The 19,703-nt window shown below is 45.5% G+C and overlaps 1 protein-coding gene across 1 annotated transcript in view; it reads left to right on the forward strand.

The window, feature by feature from the left end:
• The window catches only part of EFNB1 (ephrin B1), a 118,047-nt gene that overhangs the window by 16,923 nt on the left and 81,421 nt on the right, over nt 1-19,703 (forward strand). The gene's annotated exons all lie outside the window — the stretch shown is intronic.

Here is a 19,703-nt window from a genome sequence, read left to right on the forward strand (position 1 = left end):
CGGAGGTGAGTGCATACTGCTGCTATTGGTTGGGGGATGAATGGTGGTTGGGCAATTGGGACAGGTCCTGTCCTCGGGTAGGCCAAGAGGGGAGGGCTGCTTTAGTGGAAGCACCTCCAATGAAGTGAGAAGCAGCTCCTTGGGCGCGAGTGCCCTGGGCAGAAACCATTCTTCAGGCAAAGGGAGGAAAAGGGCTTTTTTAGGACTGGCATTTCTTCTGCAAAGCATCACTGGTGGGGCTGAGTCACTTTTGACTGCTGCAGGTGCATCTGAAGAAGTGAGGTTTTTACCCACGAAAGCTTATGCCCAAATAAATCTGTTAGTCTTTAAGGTGCCACCAGACTCCTTGTTGTTTTTGTAGATACAGACTAACACGGCTACCCCCCTGATGCAGGTGCCGAGAGGCCTTTTGGGACTGCCTCCTGCAGCAACTAATGGCATCATATGGGTGTCTTGTTGAGGCTTTAGCTAGTTGCACTCAAGTGAATGGCCTGGTTAGTCTGAATAGCCTGGGTCTTAAGGGCAGTTTCTAAGGAGCTGGAAAGTTCCTCCCCTCCTCAGCATCCAGCAGTATCTAATGTGCCGCAGAGACTGGAGAGAGAGAAGAGCAGTGCCCTGGTTTCCATCTTTTTCCTCAGAATGGGCATTTCAGTTGGCCATTTGTCTCAGACGTAGGCATCTAGATCTCCTCTCCCATCCAATTTTCCCTTCCTGGTAAACCCAGCTTCCAGTTCAAATGTCCATTTTCCACCTGACTCTACCTAGTTTGATATGGTGTTGAGGATCTCATCGTTTTCATTGTCCTGGACAGTTGTGGGGTATGTTATCAATCTGAGCTGCATCATGCCTTGTATTGTGAGAGTTCAGGACTTTCTAGACCTGCTTTGTATCCTGTTGTTGGTCTGCCACACATGTTCCATTGGGTGTCTGGCGTAACTCATACCCCCACGCTGGTCAGACTCCCATTCTGCTATTGAGAATTAACTTTAAAGCAGGACCATTCCTCTTGGGCCACAGGTTTGCCTTGGTTTTGGTGTGCTGGGGCTTCACTCCCCAATGTGGATAGCTGAGTAATATGAAATATGGCAATTTTACCTCAAGCCTCACTCCATGGGGCATGCGCAGTTCATCCTACGCAGGTTTTTGGCAGCTGTCACTCGCAGGGCTGTAGGCTGTAAGCAGAGGGAAAATGTGGTGAGTGACAGTGTGTGAATTTTTTCTTTGTCTCAAAAGTAAACATGTTAGGGAGCAGGTTATGTTTCTCTGTTGATGAGCATCAAATATGTTTTAAATTTGACAGCAGGTAGCAAAGAGTGGTGGGTGAAACTTTCCAGGTATTGCATAGCATTTCCCCCAAAAGGGGTCTGCTGCAGTGCTTGGGATTAAAGGAAAGCAAAGGAGAGGGAAGGCTAGCCTGCTGTGCAGCCAGGGGGTGGCAGCCTCCTGCAAGACCAGGACATGGGATTGCCTTCCTCCCCTCCTCCTGGATGAAAACTCTGCTCACTGCCTCTACGGGTTAGGAAAACCATAGCCCCTTTGAAAACCTCTCTGATAATAAATAGGTGCACCCACTGCGAGAGCAGTCTGCCTTTACATTCCCAACACACTATATGAGGCAGCATGCTTAAGACCCTACTTGATTTGCAATAATGTGGAAATTGCGGATCCCGCAATTAGGCTTCCACCACAGTTTTGATGGCAGGAGCTCCTGCTCTCAGCCCTTCTCCAAATTACTGCAAATAATAAGGTCCATTATTATGGGACTTTTCCGTGGTTTTTCCATGCCTCGTCTGCAAGTCACCTGCAATTTTTTGACAATCCTCCCGTGATTCAAGTAGGGCCTCAAGCATGGTCTATTGATTGGAAGCTGAGAGACCACCCCTCAATTTCATTCCCAGCTGTAATGTGGACTCTCTGTGACTCTGGACAAGTTGCTGTGCCTCTGTGCCTCAGTTTCCCTATCTCTAAAATAGAGGTTATATGGTATTGTGCTTGTCTCCCTTCAGACCAGCTAGACCCATAGTGACAGCTGAAAAAAATCTGCATGCCGTGCAGTGAGAAGCTACTGCGTGCACTAACCAAGTTCTTCTCTCACCACCTGAGCTTTTATTCTGAATGTACAATTTTGTGGGAGTTGTGTCCCCCTTCTGGAGCTATTCATTGAGAAGAGTGCCCCTGGCTGGGGTTGGGCAGGAAGGCCCCAGAAAGTGTGCATGCTTGTGAGAGCTCCTTTCTGTATACAGCCTCGTAGTGATGGATTGAAATTGAAAAGGGGGCCCTGCCAGATTCCACCCTTTAGAAATGGGCTGCGAGGAGTAATGAACTCCTGTCCTTTGAGAGGCACCAAGTCTGTGTGGGCTGTACTTGTGCCGGGCTTCCTCAGCTCTTTTTTTTTTTTTTTTTTTTGTGCAATACAAATGTGAAGAGAGGGTTCCCTCAGAGATAATAGGATAGTCCAGGCTCCCTGTCATCTGATGGGCTGCCAGTTGCAGAGCTTATGAGCTGCTGCCCTCTGTTCTTCTTTCTCTTCCTTACATGAGGTTGGTTCAATCATCTTCTCATCTCCCTTCATAGTACTCCAGAGTTGGTTTCTCTGTGACATACTCGAAAAATAGGGACAGCATTGGTGGAAGACGTAGATAAAGGTTGAGGCACATTGCTTAGCCTGCACAATGGATATTTGTACTTGGTCTGACTCAAATACACTCCTACTCAGGGCAGAAGTGCATTGTGGGCTATAACTGGGACTAATCTCAGGCTTTCCCCTCTCTGGGTACAATGGAAGTTTCCATCCCTTGTAGTCTACTCCTGGAGGACGCCACCCAGTTTCTCTGGCTTGCCTGGTGTTGATTTATTGTAATCTCTAGCTCTGGTGTATTTAATAAATGTTTCATGCAAGAGTGAACCTGGAATTCACTCGGAGTGCACAACTGGGGCTCGGCCAATTAGTCAATTATTTTAGAATAAGTAATAAAAAAAGAATTAAAATCTTACTTGAAGTGGGGAGGGGCTGATCTGGCTAATGCATCAGTGAATAGCCTCTTTCCTCTGGGAACCACTGGGGTCAGAGTGAAATGAAATTCATGGTAATAAAGGTAGGTCCAGAGCATGTAACTGCTGCGCACTAGTGATCTGTTCAGAAGTGTGGGACTCGAATGGTAAGAAGTGTTGTGTGTCAGGACTGAGAGTCACTGCTGCGTTGTAGGGAAGCCCAGGGCAGAGTTGCTCAACTTATTATTTTTTTTTAAACTCCAGCTTAAACAACTCTCTGTAGAAGCCTGGATTCTAGCTTGTGTCTTGTTAACTGCTGCAGAAAAAGGCAGAAGCTGAACATTGGTGGGGGTCCTAACATCTAAAACCTACAACGTAGGCAGTAGCTGCTCCTTTCTGTGCTTCTCTACCTCTTCTTGCAGCACTGCCACTTTAAAGGTTGGTGTTCAAGTGATGCTGGGGAATAGGCAGTTTAGGTGCTGCACTCATCTCCTTTCTCTGGCCTTGGCCTCAAAGGAGCTGCTCTTCCTCCTAATCCCTGCAGAGCTGGGAACAGGCTGTACCTGGAGGAGTGAGGCTGATGGAGGAAATGGCCGAGGGGGGTGGTGTGTGCGTGCATTTGCTGCAGAGCACTAGTGCCTTGGATATTGAAGGCAAGCAGACTGCCTTGGCAGCAGGGCCTGGCTGAAGTTATTGTATATGTCCTGTGATCCGCACCACCCTCCCAGGCAGACACACAAAGAGCTGCTTTCTCAGTGTGATTGGAGGCCGAAGCAGCTGATGAGGGAAAGGCTGTTGTAGAAAGCTGGGCCTGGTTGGGTTAAAGTTTCAGGAAGTAGTTTGGAGGTGCTAAGAGCTGAAGGCGGCTGGAATTTCCCCTTCAGCTGTGTTTGTTTTTAAACTTCTATTATTCTTATTTTGTATAAACTCTGGAGACACGTCCTGATCGCGTGCGCACCAGTGCATGTGCATCCAGAACAAAGTGCTCTTAGATAGGACTCTTCCCCTCTCCTGTTCTCCACCATTAGCAGTTTGTCGTCTATAACTAATTGCTGAAATAATTGGGGCAGCTACAACCTGTCAGGATAATTTTGTTGGGCCAGAGGTCAATGGAGAGCCCATCGTACAGCTGTGCCTTTCAAGCTCTGCGTTCCTGTGCAGCAGCTCAGAGTGATCTAATCATTAAATGAGTCTCTCTCCCTGTGCACATGCCCTACCCCACCCTTCGTGTGAAAGCTCAGGGTACTGGCTCTCACTCCAAGGCTGGTTGTATGCCTTTTCTTCTCCCGCAGACTTCATCTTATAGTCAGTGGCCTGGGTTCATTGAAGAAAGATGTCCCAGTGCAATATATTATATGAGGGTAAAGGACATTGGAAGTGGGTATGGGGCCCCTGAAGGAAGGAAGAAAGCCAGCCCAGACCTCTAGCTCAAACTGGTCTCTATGCGGAAATGTTAGTGTAATGCTGACAGACCCCAGTCGCTGGCAGGCAGGTTCGAACCTGGGACCTCTGGAGCTTAGTGCATGAGCCTCTATTGCATGAGCTAAAAGCCAACTGTTAGCTAAAGGCTTGTCTTCACTTACATTTTATAGTGCTCTAACTTGCTGGCTCAGGGGGGTGAAAAATCACCACCCTGAGCTCTTTGAAGCGCTAGCTAATCTCGTGGAGGTGGATTACCATGAGCGCTGGTAGAGCTCTCTCCCAGTGCTCGCGCACGACCACACTCATACTTCAAAGTGCTGCTGTGGGAGCTTTCCCGCGGCAGTGCTTTGAAGTTTCCAGTGTAGACAGACCCTAAGGTTGTAGAGCAGACTCATTTTCTCTCTCTCTCTCTCTAAGTGGTCTTGGTGCCACTAGATGGGACAGAACACCACACCCAGGAGGTGTGTGGGTTACACTAGCTCATTAGATGTTTCCTGATCTCTCACTTGTGCATGGGATGTGTGAGAATAGCCCCATCAGTTACCCTTTTCTAGAGTGTAGTAGGGAAAGGATAAAAATCCACGCAAGGCTTTCAGAGAGATGTTTCTCCTCCGCTAATGGTCTTAGTTCAGGGGGAGACAGTCCCATGTATGTGAGCTGACTGGCCATATATGGGTCTTTCCCCTTTCTCCTTGATGGGCTTGGGAAGGGAGAACTTGTGCCTCGGCTCTAGCGCAGTGTTATTTCAAAGTTGCCATGAGAAGTGAAATCTGTAAGTTTCCTGGTGCCTTAAATATGACTTATGACTTATGAGGAGAGGCTGAGGGAACTGGGATTGTTTAGTCTCCAGAAGAGAAGAATGAGGGGGGATTTGATAGCAGCCTTCAACTACCTGAAGGGGGGTTCCAAAGAGGATGGAGCTCGGCTGTTTTCAGTGGTGGCAGATGACAGAGCAATGGTCTCAAGTTGCAGTGGGGGAGGTCCAGGTTGGATATTAGGAAAAACTATTTCACTAGGAGGGTGGTGAAACACTGGAATGCGTTACCTAGGGAGGTGGTGGAGTCTCCTTCCTTGGAGGTTTTTAAGGCCCGGCTTGACAAAGCCCTGGCTGGGATGATTTAGTTGGGAATTGGTCCTGCTTTGAGCAGGGGGTTGGACTAGATGACCTCTTGAGGTCCCTTCCAACCCTGATATTCTATGATTCTATGTGTGATGCCTCACAACGTGAAGGGTGGCTGGGGTCTGGCAAGTGTAACCTTTATTACTACTGCAGCCTTGGGGCCAGTCTTACCATCCAATAACTTACAGGTGGGAGCAATGTGCTTAGAACTTTCCTGCCAGTGAACAATGTATAGACCTGCTGCACCCTCCTTGTGTTGGTGCAGGCTCTTCCCTCCCTGAGATGGGCCTATTGGCTGATCAGGAACTGGACTGAGCTGCATTTCTTCCTCTGTCAGCTCAGACAGGGACTGTGCTGGGGACAGAACTCCCAAAAAGAGGCCCTTAGCTGTTAGTTTTCATCAGTTTGCAATGGGAGGCAGATGCTTGTTTCAGTGGGGTGAGTCTAACAGCCAGTATTGTGGCTCAGCTCCTCTTGGAGAGAATGCTGTTAAATTATCACTTACATTGCACTTCTAAGCTTTGTACATGCATTGGTTGGGAACAGCAAAACTAATTCTCCTTTGTGACTGGAGCTGCTTCACTAACTGCCCCTCGGTCTAGGGCTGTTCTGGATATTTATGCTTAACTTGCTTTTTGTAGAAAAATTCTTCCTGGGAGGAGAAGAGAATGAGAAATAAACTTTCCTTTATTTCAACTTTCCTATATTCCCTATACTTCAGATCTCTGTTCATATAGCCCTTGGTGTCCCCATCCTCTTGAGGCAGCTTCATGTTGCTTCATAACATCTAAGAGAGGCACAACAATCTTCCCAAACCACCTGCCTTTACCCTGTTTTGGAGCAGAAGTTATTGTGAAGGTGGGCAGCCTTATGTTCATCAGGGCCGGTGTGCACCCTAGGCTTGTAACTCATGGCTCCAGCTCTGCTGCCGTGACAAGAAGTCAGCCAGTCAGTGATAGCTAGATTGAACTTCAGTCAGCAGTAACTGTCTTAAAGGGTGTGGGGGGGAAGATGGATCCATTTCACATGATTCAGAACCATAAACTATGCTCCTAACTAATCTGTGGAACTGATTTAGCTCTACCCTAGTCCTCCCTCTCCCTTCCCTTCTGTTTAACACTTGTTGCATCAGTTTCAGTTTAGATTGTAAACTCTTCAGGGCAGGGACCTAGTCTTTGCTTTGTGTTTGTACAGTATTCCAGGCTAAGTGCAAGTCTGAGACACAGGAAGCCTGGATTCCATTCCTGGGACTGCTCTAGACTTGCTGTTTTGCCCTTGGGCAAATCCTTTCCTTTCTCTTTGCCCACTTTTCCCATTTATAATATGGGATAACACCAGCTTGCTTCTTGTGGGAGTTGTGAGGGTTAATTCATGTTTGTAAAGTAATTTGAGGATTTTGGAGGAAAGGGTAGCCAAGTAAAACAAGCTGCAATTTTAGATCATTGCTAACACTGAACAGAGCAGCGCCCCTGAATTGCTATTAGTAATCTCCAACCTCCCCTCTCCATTTATGCAAGCATGTCCCTCTCTCTTCACATGATTGTATCCACCCTATTCCCAAGATGCATCCTGTTCACATGCCCCACATGCTTTGTGACTGGCAGGAAAGACATAAGCCTTTTTAAGCCTTTGCAGCCTACTTTCTCCAGGGAGAGAAGGGGTCACTTTCTTAGTTTATTAAAGATAAACAGGTTGGTTGATAGTACAAATTATTTCCTTACCCAAATACAAAGAGGGTGACAAATACAAAAAGTAAGGGGCTAATTACTTCCAGACAAACTCTTGCCCCACAAAATAGCGTGTGTGTGTGTGTTCGTTCTCCAAAGGGTTATCAGCTCCAAAGCTCAAAAGTCATGAGTCAGGCCTAAAAGAATCATGAGATGGGTTTAGAAAAATCATGATTGAAAATAAATTCATTTTGGGTTCACTTTGTCTTGGTATTTGAACCTTTTTAGGGTGTTTTCTGGTCACATTTTCAAACTTTTCTCCACAACCATTGGTGTTAGAAACTTTTTAAAAAGAGAGCTGAGATTCTCACAATTACAAGTGTTGGGGCTTTCTAAAAAATATCAAATATCATGGGACTTGTGATAAAATCATGAGTCGGCAACACTGATTCCACTGTGTCCTGCAGACTGTGATCTATGGAAAATCTAGGTGAGAGTCTCTTGTATTTTAATCTTCTGATTTTTCCCCAACCCAACTTCCTATCTGTGAGATGTTTGAATTGTGAGAGAGACCACATTTCTTTGGCATCTTGGCACAATCTTTTGCAGAAGGCATCAATTTAACACTAGTATTAGCAGGTTGAAAATGCCAAATAATTTAAACATCTGGCTAATGGAACACAAATGTTACCAGCATAATGTAACACAATACAGTCACCTCTGAGGATTTAGGACACTGGCTTAAACGGGCAATATACTTTTTTGAGCATTTTATGAATCAATCTAAGGGGTAGCTGTTGCTGTTGAAGATGGGTTTCATTTTGATAAACTTGTGGTGGGATATCGATATTGTAGTTTTGCAGCACTAAAGGCATTACCTCACTTTCAGCCAATCGGATCCTTTTATTCACTGACCTTATAAGTTGTCTTAGCTTATCCATGGCTGTGCTGGGAAAAGAGCAAGTTCATTTTTGCAGAGGCTTTTAAGTATGTTCTTGTATTTACATATAACGTCTATTTTGTTCCCAATGTAAACTGCTCAAAAACACACTTATCAAGCGAAACCTTAAATTCACAGCCATCGTAACTTAAAATAGGACCCTTCATTTTCAGTTTTTATTTTTTTTTAATTTTCTCCGGAATTTTTTGGTGTTTATTACTACAGCAACAAAAACAGGTGAAAATTGGTTGAAAAAACTATTAATAATTTTTCTAGGTAAATACCAGGTTTTATTTTGGTGGACAGAAGGACAGGACAAAAGTATTCGGTAGATTAATGCTTTGATGAAAGGAATTCAATGTGGTTTGCTGCAGAACTAAAACAGAACTCAAAACACAATGCCACAATGAGTTTAAGAAAACTATATATCTCTAATCCCCAAATAACACGTTTCATTTGAATAAACAGTTTACTGTTGTAGACTTACTATCAAGCTATAAATATTTACATTTAATAACTGGGCCACACCATTTGCAGTGCATACACTCAACTTTGTACTTTTCTCATGTTTTTTTTTATTTAAAACTTTTAAATACTTCCTTGTGTTCTGAAACACATTCTGATACAGATTTTTGTTTTCTTCCCATTTGAGTGTCAGATCTTTAAACTGTTATCTGCTAACAGCTTAAAATGTGTGAAATTCATCAGTACTTTCAGGTGCGCGCACATTTCAGAGCTTGTGTGCATCTTCTAGATCAATACATAGCCTTACTTCAGCAGGCAGCTTTGCATATACGCACAGACTAATTTATTATCACAATTCATACATCTTCTGCAATGTATTGTATTTTCCTAATAAAACAAGTTACTTTTTATATATTTGAATGATACAAAAGTAGGGTGAAAATCAGGAAAAATGATTAATTTTTGTAAAACCTGGGATTTGTTTCAGTAAAAAAGTTTAAACTGAAAACAAAGGGGCTTACTTATAAATTGCAACCACACTTACAATCTTGGTAGAAACACCCTGGTAGTAGATATTGTTGTGACTTTTCCCAAGGAAATGTCCATGCAGAAACATCAGGCTTGCTGGTAAGAAGGGTACAGAGAAAGGAGAGGGGGCTGGATGGCTTGTGCACTTTGGCATGCCAATGAATGTAGGTTTTACTTCTCTGCAGTTTCTCTAAACACTGGCACCAGGAAAAGCTCAGTGGGGAGGAGAGGAGAGGTGCTGAGAGTCATTGAACCAAACTGTAAATCCTGTATATAATGGAAAGCACTTCAAGCCAGGGGGTGCAGCAGCACCCTTAGTTCCAGCACCTATCAGAGGACATGTGAATGGAGAGAAACTTATTAGTCCCCTGGGTTCTGCAGTGCTTCTGAAGGTGAGACTCGAGTCACTTTGACTTGTACAAGCTCAGCAATTCTGTATTATCCCCAGAGAGTTACTGAAGCCATGCAGGGAGAAATAATACATGGGGTTAAAAATAGACACTCAACAATAGGAAGAAATGACTGAAAAAGCTCTTTTAAAGGAAGTGGACAGAAGCCTGGCAAAAGGCATCTGAATTATACTGCATCTCTGAGGCTTGGCTTTAATGCTTTAGCCCCCAAATTAAACATAATTTGTAATAGTTATCTGAAATGGAAGGTACTGAGAAAGAGGTTTAGAAGTCAAGAAGCACACAGAGCTACTGTTTTTTTAGGGTCAAGAGCAAAACAATGCTTGCTCCCTCTGTTGGCTCCATGTTGGCACTTAACACTGAGTGCTGCGCGACTTGCTGGGGCACAGAGAGCTTATAAGAATCTAGATGGGGGGAAAATGAGAACCTCATTAAATCCTAATTGTGTAAGGAGGGCAGGTGGGAAATATTTGGTTTGCCAAATAGAAAAGGAAAACTTGGCAGAGAAAAATGTTCCAGCTTCTCCAACGCTTTTATTACCAATGGGGGGAGAGGAGTTCAGATCAAATTGGGGCCCAACTAGGCATCTGGGTCTCACAGTGGCATTCACAACTATGCCCGTAGCTGTGAGATGGCCCTAAAACCTTTGTTGTAAAATGTCTCATTGTCAAACTGTGCCAGTGGCAGAGCTCTTTCCTTGTTAGGAGTTACCCTGCTTAGCCCAAACTGAATTGCTGTGTGATTACAGCATTACATGAAGCAGCTGCAAAATGAGTGTTCCTTGAGGTTGGCTACTGTATGGGATGTAGGTCCTGGGATAGGGGTGTCTCAGAGGCAGTTTAGGCTCATTGCTTTTCTCATTGCTTCCTACGGGAAAAGCAGTGTCAAGTTATTGGGAGGGTACCACTGGCAAAGCAAAGAGCCAGGTGACTTCTTAGCAAGAGGCCTTGCCAAGGAATTCTTGCACCAAAGGAGGTGCAAAAAATGGCTCTCTACAAAATGTAGAAGTGTTAATTCTAAAACCATTGCTTGAGGCTTTTGTTAAAGCTCATTAAAACCATCTGTGGTTACCAAAGCCTGACTAGGGAGCTGGAGTGACACTGACAAGGAAGACTGTGTGACAGCAGAAATCTAGGACTTTGTCAGCAACACACAGCCTCACCCTTCCAAAGGCAAATTCTGAACAATGGGACCCCCTTGGAGACCTTGGGAGGGAGGAAGAGAGGAGAAAAAGATCAGAACTCTAGGAAAACCAAGAGTGATTCTGGTTTCCTGACTGGTTTTAAGCTGGATTCTTTGTTCCATTTCCTTTACTCTGGCAGCTTTCTTGGCCTCATCTGCTGTGTAAGATGCCACAAATAGTGTGTGCACAATGGTTCTTGAAGATGGGGGTAGGGAGCCAGATAAAAGGGGAAAAGTAAAATTGAGCATCTCTGGAAGAGCATTTTGATGTAAATAGGACTTTTTGATGGACTTTGAGAGACACCAGCAAGAAAGGGCATCAGTCTCCTTTCAGTGTGGAGAGCTCCCCGGGGCTCTGTGCTGAGCTCTTGGCCCTTTCATTCTGTCAGGAAAAGGGCACTTTTTTTTGTCAATGAAATGGGTTCTTCTGTTGGGTGCACCTAAGATTATCTAATGTTCTTCCCCATCTTTATAATCTCCCGTGTCCGCCTTAAAGGGAGCTCCTCCCCTCAGACAATGGGGGAACAGTAATTGGATTGGAGCCGCTCTTGCTCCCTCACAATGGAGGAGCCTTTGAGTTAGGGGCCTTTCCCATCTGAAAAGGTGCAGGACAAACCTTTGACAGTCCGCTCTCCACCTCCCTGCCTTCCTGGGAACAGACTAGGGTTTTAAAATTAAAACTTTGTGCAGAATAGTTTAACTGAGGAAGAACAGAGGCCTGGTTGGCTTAACAAATTTGATTTTCTTCTCCAGAGACTCGCGTTCAAACGAGACTTTGCAAAATGAATTTGCTCTTAATGTAGACTCTGCATTGTTGGTGTCACTGTTACAGGACAAGCTGCACCCTGTCCCCTTTGTGGTCGCTGAGTGCACCCCCTCAGGTGTTGGGCCTCGTGCCTTCACCTCTCCTGGGGTGGAATTCTTCCACTCTTAGACTGAGCTGTAGGCTACGGTATCTTGTGTAGCCAGCATGCTAACCCAAGGGGTGGGGCGGGTTCAGCATGTGAGGTTCTTCCTTGTTGGGAGTCTGACTATACAGCTTTCTTAACACTAAAATATTGTTTTGTTTTTTTTAACCATAGGAACCAAACATTTAGAGAGGATTTTGAAATAAGTCTGCTCACATCTGTCTAACTTTAAGACTTATCATCCTTGATGGTAACCTAGGCAAGCCTAACTTTTTCAGGCAAACCAGCAGGTCAGGTTCCTCTGAACGCCCATCCAAGGGTCTGTTTTTAAACTGCTATAGTCCTTTTGATCTCATGTACATGGCCCTTTTCCTGTCCTGGCATTCTCTTCACCCTCAAGAGGCTGCAGGGAAATGGCTTGTCTTGAGTCATACTTTTTCTTTCCTGGTTGTTTTCCTTATGCTCTATTAATTAAATCAATATATTCATACAGTAAACATCACAATAACTAGGTCAACATACTATTAAATTATTACAGAGCAGCTCTGATTCAGTCACAACTGGTGTTACAGCTTAGGAGAGATGAAGGACTTGAAAATGTAGGGAGTTGCACGGCAGGAGTGAGGTGCATCTGCAGAGCTGCATGGGGATCCAAGACTGGAATAGCTAATGGAGTGGGGAGAGCTATGTGTCAGAAGAGAGGGGTGTTGGGAGGCCAGCCATACATGGCTGCTATGCTTCCTTATTGGTTGTCTGCTGCCAGTCTGGACACACCTTGGGCAGTGGCAAGCTGACCAGGAGCTGCAGCCAGGGAACGGTCTTTACACACTGATCTGGCTGCAAAGTGAAACTAACTAGTATTGTTTGTAGTTAGTTTTGTTTTCTTTTGCCGATTGCAGACAGAAAACAACTATTTTACTCCTGAGGGAATTCTGCACCAAAAAATTAAAAATTCTGCGCACAATATTTTTAAATTCTGCAAAATTCTGCGAAATTTATTTGTCAATAAATAAATGTTGCTCCAGCCTGGCAGTGGGGAACACAGGCTACTGACTGCATTTAGGTGGGAGATCACCCTGAATCCCCCACTTCCCCTGGTACAGGGACTTGGCAGTGAGGCTGCACCTGACCCTGACAGTGCAAGGGCTGGGCCTGTCCCAAAAATACCCTCTGTGCCAGGCTGTGTGGATGGGCAGGCTCAGCCCAGCAGGATCCAAGTGTGGAGGGGCTTAGTGTAGGGGGGGATCCAGGTGTGGGGTGAGAGGTTTCTGTGTGGGACAATCTGGGTGTGGGCGGCTCAGAGGGAGATCTGGATGCACAGGGGCTCATTGGGGGGTTCCGGATGCAGGAACAATGGGACTCTGCAGAGGATCCAGGTGAAGGTAGTTGGGGCTCAGCACGGGGGATCCGGGTGCTGTGGGAGTAGGCTTAATGGAGTGGGGGGTCCTGGTGCAACTGGTTGGGGATCAGTGGGGTCGGAGTCTGGGTGTGAGGAGCTCGTAAGAGGGGTTCAAGTGTAGGCAGGTATGGTTTGTCAGGGTGAGGGTTCGATGGGCCTGCTTAACGGGGAAGCCCCAGCTGCTGTTGAGGGGATGCTGCATGCAGGGCTACCGCTTCCCCCCTCCCCTCCCTTCCACATTCCCCTCCCCTGCCCTATTCCACCCCCTTCCTTCCCCACTGCCTCACCCCCCCCCCTTTTCTCATTCTCTCCCCTTCACCCCCTTTACCCAGCCCCAACATGGGCATTGACTATTGCACAGAAAACAGGAAGGCTCCCAGCATACAGAAAGAGCATGACCGGCACTAGGACCTAGGAGGCGGCGTTCAGCTGCAGAGGCAGCGGAGCTGAGAGGCAGCCTCCTTCAGATGGGCAGCTCTGTGCTTGCAGAAATGAGGAGGTGGCAATGGCACATAACTCCGTGGGCCACCCCCATGCCTCACCTCTGGGGGGGCAGTCCCCCCCAAAACTGCTCCCATGGTTGTTCTCCTCTCTCCCCCCCCCCCCCAATCCTGTGTGGCTTCCCTGCTGTTTTCTGCAGGGAAGCACAGTAATTCCTTGTCAGTGGTACTCTTTCTCTCCACAGTATTTTGAAACTCTTCAGACTTTTTCTCCAGGTGCTGATGACTTGACTCTGGCTCTTCGACTTGGCTACTACTCCTCCCAACTCCTGCCAAGCCAGCTTTCTCCTACTGCTACCAGATGCGGGGTCTGCTTTCACCCCTCTTCAGTTGCTGTCGCTAACTCAGTTGCCAACAGTCAGAAAATTTACTGCCAACATAAAACTATCAAAAAACTGACTGTTGGTAGAAGTAAAAAAGTCAGTAAAAATTGTGAGCGAGCTCAGGCAAACTAGCTTCTGCCTCTGACATAACTTTCTTTGACTCAGTCTTTTAATCTCTAATCTAGATTTATGGTCATCTTTATTGAAATGCTGGGTTCTGTAAAATGTTGACACGTATGAACATCATAAACAGAAGTTATAGGAATCCAAAATTGCCTTGATAGTCTGTGTCTGGAGGAAGCACTTTTAAAATCTGTAATCTGGATTTATTGGCCTCTGTGTCTGAAACTGTCAGTAGAAAATAAAATAATCAGTCCGTGTTTTTTCAGTTTGGCATCTGACTCCTCACTTCACTGTCTCCTTTGTCTTTCTTATCGCTTTAAACTCATGTCTGTTCACACACTAATTCCAATATCTTTTTTTACTTCCACTTCCTTCACTTGAAGTATTAGGTTGGAAAAAGCCCCATTTTCATACGTAGTCCATTTTAGAACCTTTTCTTTAGCCTGTTACTGGCTCAGACTGTGCATCTTCAGTAGTAGTGACCAGTGTTGCTCTTACTCAGCGTGCTTTCCTCTGCCTCCCTCTGTTGAGACTTTGCAGGAGCAGCAGAACGTTCATTTCACGCTGTTGCAACTTTTGGTCCCACCATACATGAAATGTGCAGGAGGAGGAGCACAGGCACTGTCCATAATGAGAAAAGAACCCTGTAGGATTTTAAAAACCTGAGGACACGGGGTAACATGTAAGAGCCTCTGCCTGCCCTAGAATAACTTTGTCCTGTAACTGAAATTGGTTAGAGAATAGCGACCTGGTGTTTCAGGAAGGATGCTTTAAATACATCCCTCGTAAGCCAGTAGGAAAGTGATAGACGAGTTGTAAATCCCCTGCCACTGCTGTCATAACTCTTACGACATTGGTGAGAGAAGAGTGAAAAATGTCCCATGCATGGTCCTGGCCTTGCTGAGTCCATGCTTCCTATGTCACTGCACTCTCCATCTGTGTGTGTATGGAGGGGGACTCCACACAATGAATGTACATACAGTCTGATCCCCAAACACTCTGTCCAATGCATCCCAGATAGCTTGTGCGTAAAACCATTAAATACTGGAATTGTAGCTTTTCCAGCTGCAGGGGAGAGTGCGGTCCTGGTGGCTGGTGGTCTCTGCACCCTGCCTTCCTGAACAAATAGGCTGTTAATGTAGTAAAGGGCAGGCCTGGGAATCTTGTTAGCATTACTGTGGGATGCCTAGGTTACGAGGGCATCCGTGACCAATATAAAAGGCAGAGAGACTTTTCCTCATAGATTCATAGAGTTGAAAGTCAGAAGGGACCGCTATTTATTATTTATTTGTATTCTCATAGCACCTAGGAGACCTAGTCATAGACCAGGACTTCACTGTTAGGAACTGTATGAATGCAGAACAAAGACAATCCCTGCCCCAAGGACCTTGCAATCTAAATACAAGACCAGACAATATATACAGTTGGGAGTATTAGGTCATTAGATTATCTAATCTGATTTCCTGTACATAAAGCCATTAAATTTCACCTCATTACCCTCAGAATTGTTTGGCTAAAGCATATCTTCCAGAAAGGCATCTAGTCTTGATTTGAAGACTCTCCAAGAATGGAGAATTCATCCGTTCTCTTGGTAATTTGTTCCAATGGTTAATCGTCCATTCTAATCAGAAATAAGGCACACATTCTTAACAGAATTTGTCTGGATTCAGCTTCTAGCTATTGGTTCTTGTTATGCCCTTTTCCTACAGATTAAAGAGCTTTTTAGTACCCAGTATTTTCTCCCTGTGAAGGTATTGATACGTTGTAATTAAATCACCTCTGTCTTCTTTTTGTTAAACTAAACAGATTGAGCTCTTAGTGTATAGCAGTGAGACACATTTTCCAGCCCTTGAATCATTTTTGTTGCTCTTCTCTGCACCTTCTTCAATTTTTCATCGTCCTCTTTAAAACGTGGACTCCAGAACTGTACTCGGTATTTCAGTACTGGTTTAATCAATGCTGCAGAGAGGCAAGATCAACTCACTCCTTCCCGTTCATATAGTCAAGGATCGCATTAGACCTTTTTACCACAGCATTGCACTGGGACCTCCTGTTGAGTTGCTGCTTGTCTACAATGACCCCTAAAGCCTTGGCAGTGCCACTAAAGGATACAGTCTCCCGTTCTGTAGGTATGGCCTAGATATATTATTCCTAGATATATACCTTTGCATTTAGCTGAATTAATGCGTTTTGTTTCAATGGGCCCAGTTTACCAAGTGATCTAGAGCATGCTCTGACTGCCCTGTCCCCCTCCACTCCACCAATCTTTGTCATCTGCAAATTTTTATTAGCAATTTACTTCTAGATTATTAATGAAAATGTTGAATAGTATCAGGCCTAGTACTGATCCCCGCAGAACTCCATTAGAAACACCCTCACTTGATGGTTCCTGATTGATTGTTACTTTTTCAGATCTATCAGTTCTTAATCCATTTAATGTGTGCTTTATTGATATTGTATAGTACTAATTTTTAATCAGAATATCGTGTGTGGTACTAAGTCAGACACCTCATAGGAGTCTACATATATCACGTCACAGTTACCTCTATCAACCAAATTTATCTCAAAGGATTAAATCAGGTTTGTTGTTTGAAACCTATTTTCCATAAAACCATGTCGAGTGGGGCTAATTATACTTCTGTCCTTTTGTTTCTTTATCAATTGAATTACATATCAGCTTTTTTTCCATTATTTTGCCTGAGATTTATGTCAGGCTAGCTGGCTGATTGTAAGCGGGATAACTGGGTCATTTATTTTTTTAAATATTGGCACAGCATTAGCACTTTTTCAGTCTTCTAGATTTTCCTCAATATTCCAAAATTTATTAAAAGCTATTAGCAGGCCAGAGATCTCCTCAGCCAACTCTTTAGGACTCTTAGGTGCAAGTTAAGTGGGCCTCCTGACTTAAAAATGTTTATCCCTGGTAGATGTTGTTTAGCATCCTCCTTAGTTACCAGTGAATGGAAAGTACTTCAAAGGGCAATGGTTGACTCTGGAAGAGAATACACTAATAGCAACGCTTAATTCCAGTTGAGGATTTCCTGGTGCTGGGTTCTCTGCTGGCCTAGACTCCAGCTTGCAACCCAAAGAGAATGTTTGGCTGACCGTCCTGGCCCCTTAGCAGACTTAACTTGCAATCCCCTCTTGCAGGGGGTCACCCTAACAGGCTTCCTCACGGACTTCAATTCAGTATTGGGGTGAAGATGACTTCTCAGTTTACACTGTGTAGCACCAGAATGGTGCACAGCACTTTACACAATGAGTAAAGGAATCTAGGAAGCAAGTAGCAAGCCTCTTTCAGTTGGTGAGCCCTGCTTTCTCTTCTCCCTGAGCTCCAAATAACTTCCTTTGTTTAGTTCTTGTCTTCAAAATCCCCTTCCTTAGGAGGGCTTGCTCACACAACTGCCCTGGGTGGGGGAATTGTAGGGTGACCATATGTCCCATTTTGGCCAGGACAGTCGCTTTTTTAAGCCCTGTCCCAGCTGCCCTGACTTTTTTGGCAAAACTATGCATTTGTCCAGTTTGCTTTTGTCAACAGGCTCAGGCCAGTCCTGAATGCAGGGGGGAAAAGGGGGCCTCGGTCATGCCCCATGTGCTGGGGGGAGGGAGAACTTGGAGCGGCTCAGTGCCGACAGGATGCAGGGTGAGCAGGGGCCGGTCCCGTGCATGGTGAGGGTGTGGGGCCTCGAGCCAGTCCCATGTGGTATCCCATTTTTCCTTTTGAAAAATTATGGTCACCCTAAGGAGTAGCAACTCCTGAGATTTGGGGATGGCTCTTCCACTCGGTATGCCCCTCCCTCCTTCAAAGACTCTGGGGAAAGTTTTTCCCATTTGCTGATGAGTTCTATACAGACCTGGAGTAATTGGATGCAAATTGGAACTGTTGGAGGCTGGGAGCCCCTCAAAAGAGCCTTTCATGAGCTGTGAGAAGGAGACAGAAAGAACGGAAGGCTAAGGATCCTGGGGAGGAGGAGGAGAGGGGGTGTTCAGAGCTCTTCTGTAGTGAGGAAAGTTTTTGTGCAATTTCTAGGCTTTGTCTGAAGTTGGAGAGTCCCTTTCTGCTTCCCTCCCCCCACGCCTCCGAGCTGGGTTGTCTATCTGGGGTTGGGAACAGCTGTTTGCTTAGTCTTTTTCTGAAAGGGCATTAAACTCCCTTTCCTTCCACTTGCCCCAAAATGAATCTATCTCCTACATTTGTATCCGCCTCTGAGTGTGAACTGTAGCAATAAGGTGAGCAGCTGATTTCTGTTTTACTTCTGAAGTCCTCATAATAATAGTGCTGAGGGCACTGGTAAGCATTTCAGAATAGTCAGTCTGCCCTCCTCCTCTTAAGTTGCAACCCCGGGTTCAGGTTTATTCTCCACTTACTGCCATCATAAGTGAGGGGTCTGTCCAGGATAAGTCTGTTTAGCATCATAAATGTGCATAGTGCTGTCAGTTTCTGTATTGTGGGCAATGCATTCTAGTTACTGTGATCTTAGTAAATGTTGCATAGAAACTGGGGAAGGCTAAGTTGCTTTCTACAAAACCAGTGTGGGGGAGGAGGTCAGGTGTGGTATGGGTTCTGGAATGCCACGTTCTGGGACAAAAAGAGACAGCAAACTCTGTGGGAGCCAGTATCCCAGGGTAGAGTTCCTGCAATACTGTTTCAGTGGCATAGCACAGGTGTTGGCACTTCACCAGGGCGGGAGTAGTTTCAGGGGGTGTTGAAGTAAGACAGTTAGAGAGGGCTCTCTGGTATTCATTAAACACGCACCATGGCAACAGTTTGGTTAGCCCTCTTTGTATGATCCGAAGTCCTACTACAAGGCACTGCCTACTTTGCTGGCCCTGTGTGGGTATATGGGGGGGGGGGGGGGGGAAATGGAGGTGGGTTAGCAGCTTCAGCTGGTGGCTAATTTACATGGCTCTAGAGTGTAGTCTTCTGAGGGGCATTTTGGTTTGGGGAGTTCCCTGACTTCACTCATAGGCCCTGTGAGCTGATGCTTAACCTTTGTATTCTTCTCCATATATTTTCTTAGAACCCTTCACTTTGTGGTACACTGGACCATGGTGGGGTGTGTGTGGCAGGCCTTGTATTTGCCTCACAATGTTGAGCTCTGTGCAGTTATCAGACTGCTTCCTTGCACAGTGAATGTTCTGGCTTGGCTCTTGCCATTGATCTCAAAGGGTATTGATAATGTTACTTTTCTCTCAGGGTACCTTGGGGTGTGGGTCCCTGGGCTGCCACTCCCATGGGCAGAGTCAGAGCCCTCCAAAGGCAGCAGAGGAAAAATTGGGATTTAACTTTATTTAATGCACTTCTTTGAGCACTAACCACTTTAATCCTCTACCCTTGCTATTCTGCCAACAACGAGCCTGGGAGTCCCATGAGAGATCTCCCTCTTAGGGTAGGTTTATACTTACCTCCGGGTCTGGCGGTAAGCAATCGATCTTCTGGGATTGATTTATCGCGTCTTGTCTAGACCTGATAAATCGATCCCGGAAGTGCTCGCTGTTGACGCCGGTACTCCTGCTCGGTGAGAAGTTGAGTATCTTAGTTCGAAGTGAGGGGTTAGTGTGGACCAGGCCTTAGTTTAGTTACCTTGGCCTTTCACAGACCTTTGGAGTGGGAAAGGTCTTTCAGCAGGAATAGCATAAAATCCATGGTGCTGCTGACCCAAGATACTTGGGGAAGTGCAGTAGAAATGTTAGTCTGTAACTGGGGGAAGCTGACCACCTGTAA

Source organism: Chrysemys picta, chromosome 9, assembly GCF_011386835.1.
Source record: "Chrysemys picta bellii isolate R12L10 chromosome 9, ASM1138683v2, whole genome shotgun sequence".
NCBI classification, from domain to species: domain Eukaryota; kingdom Metazoa; phylum Chordata; order Testudines; family Emydidae; genus Chrysemys; species Chrysemys picta.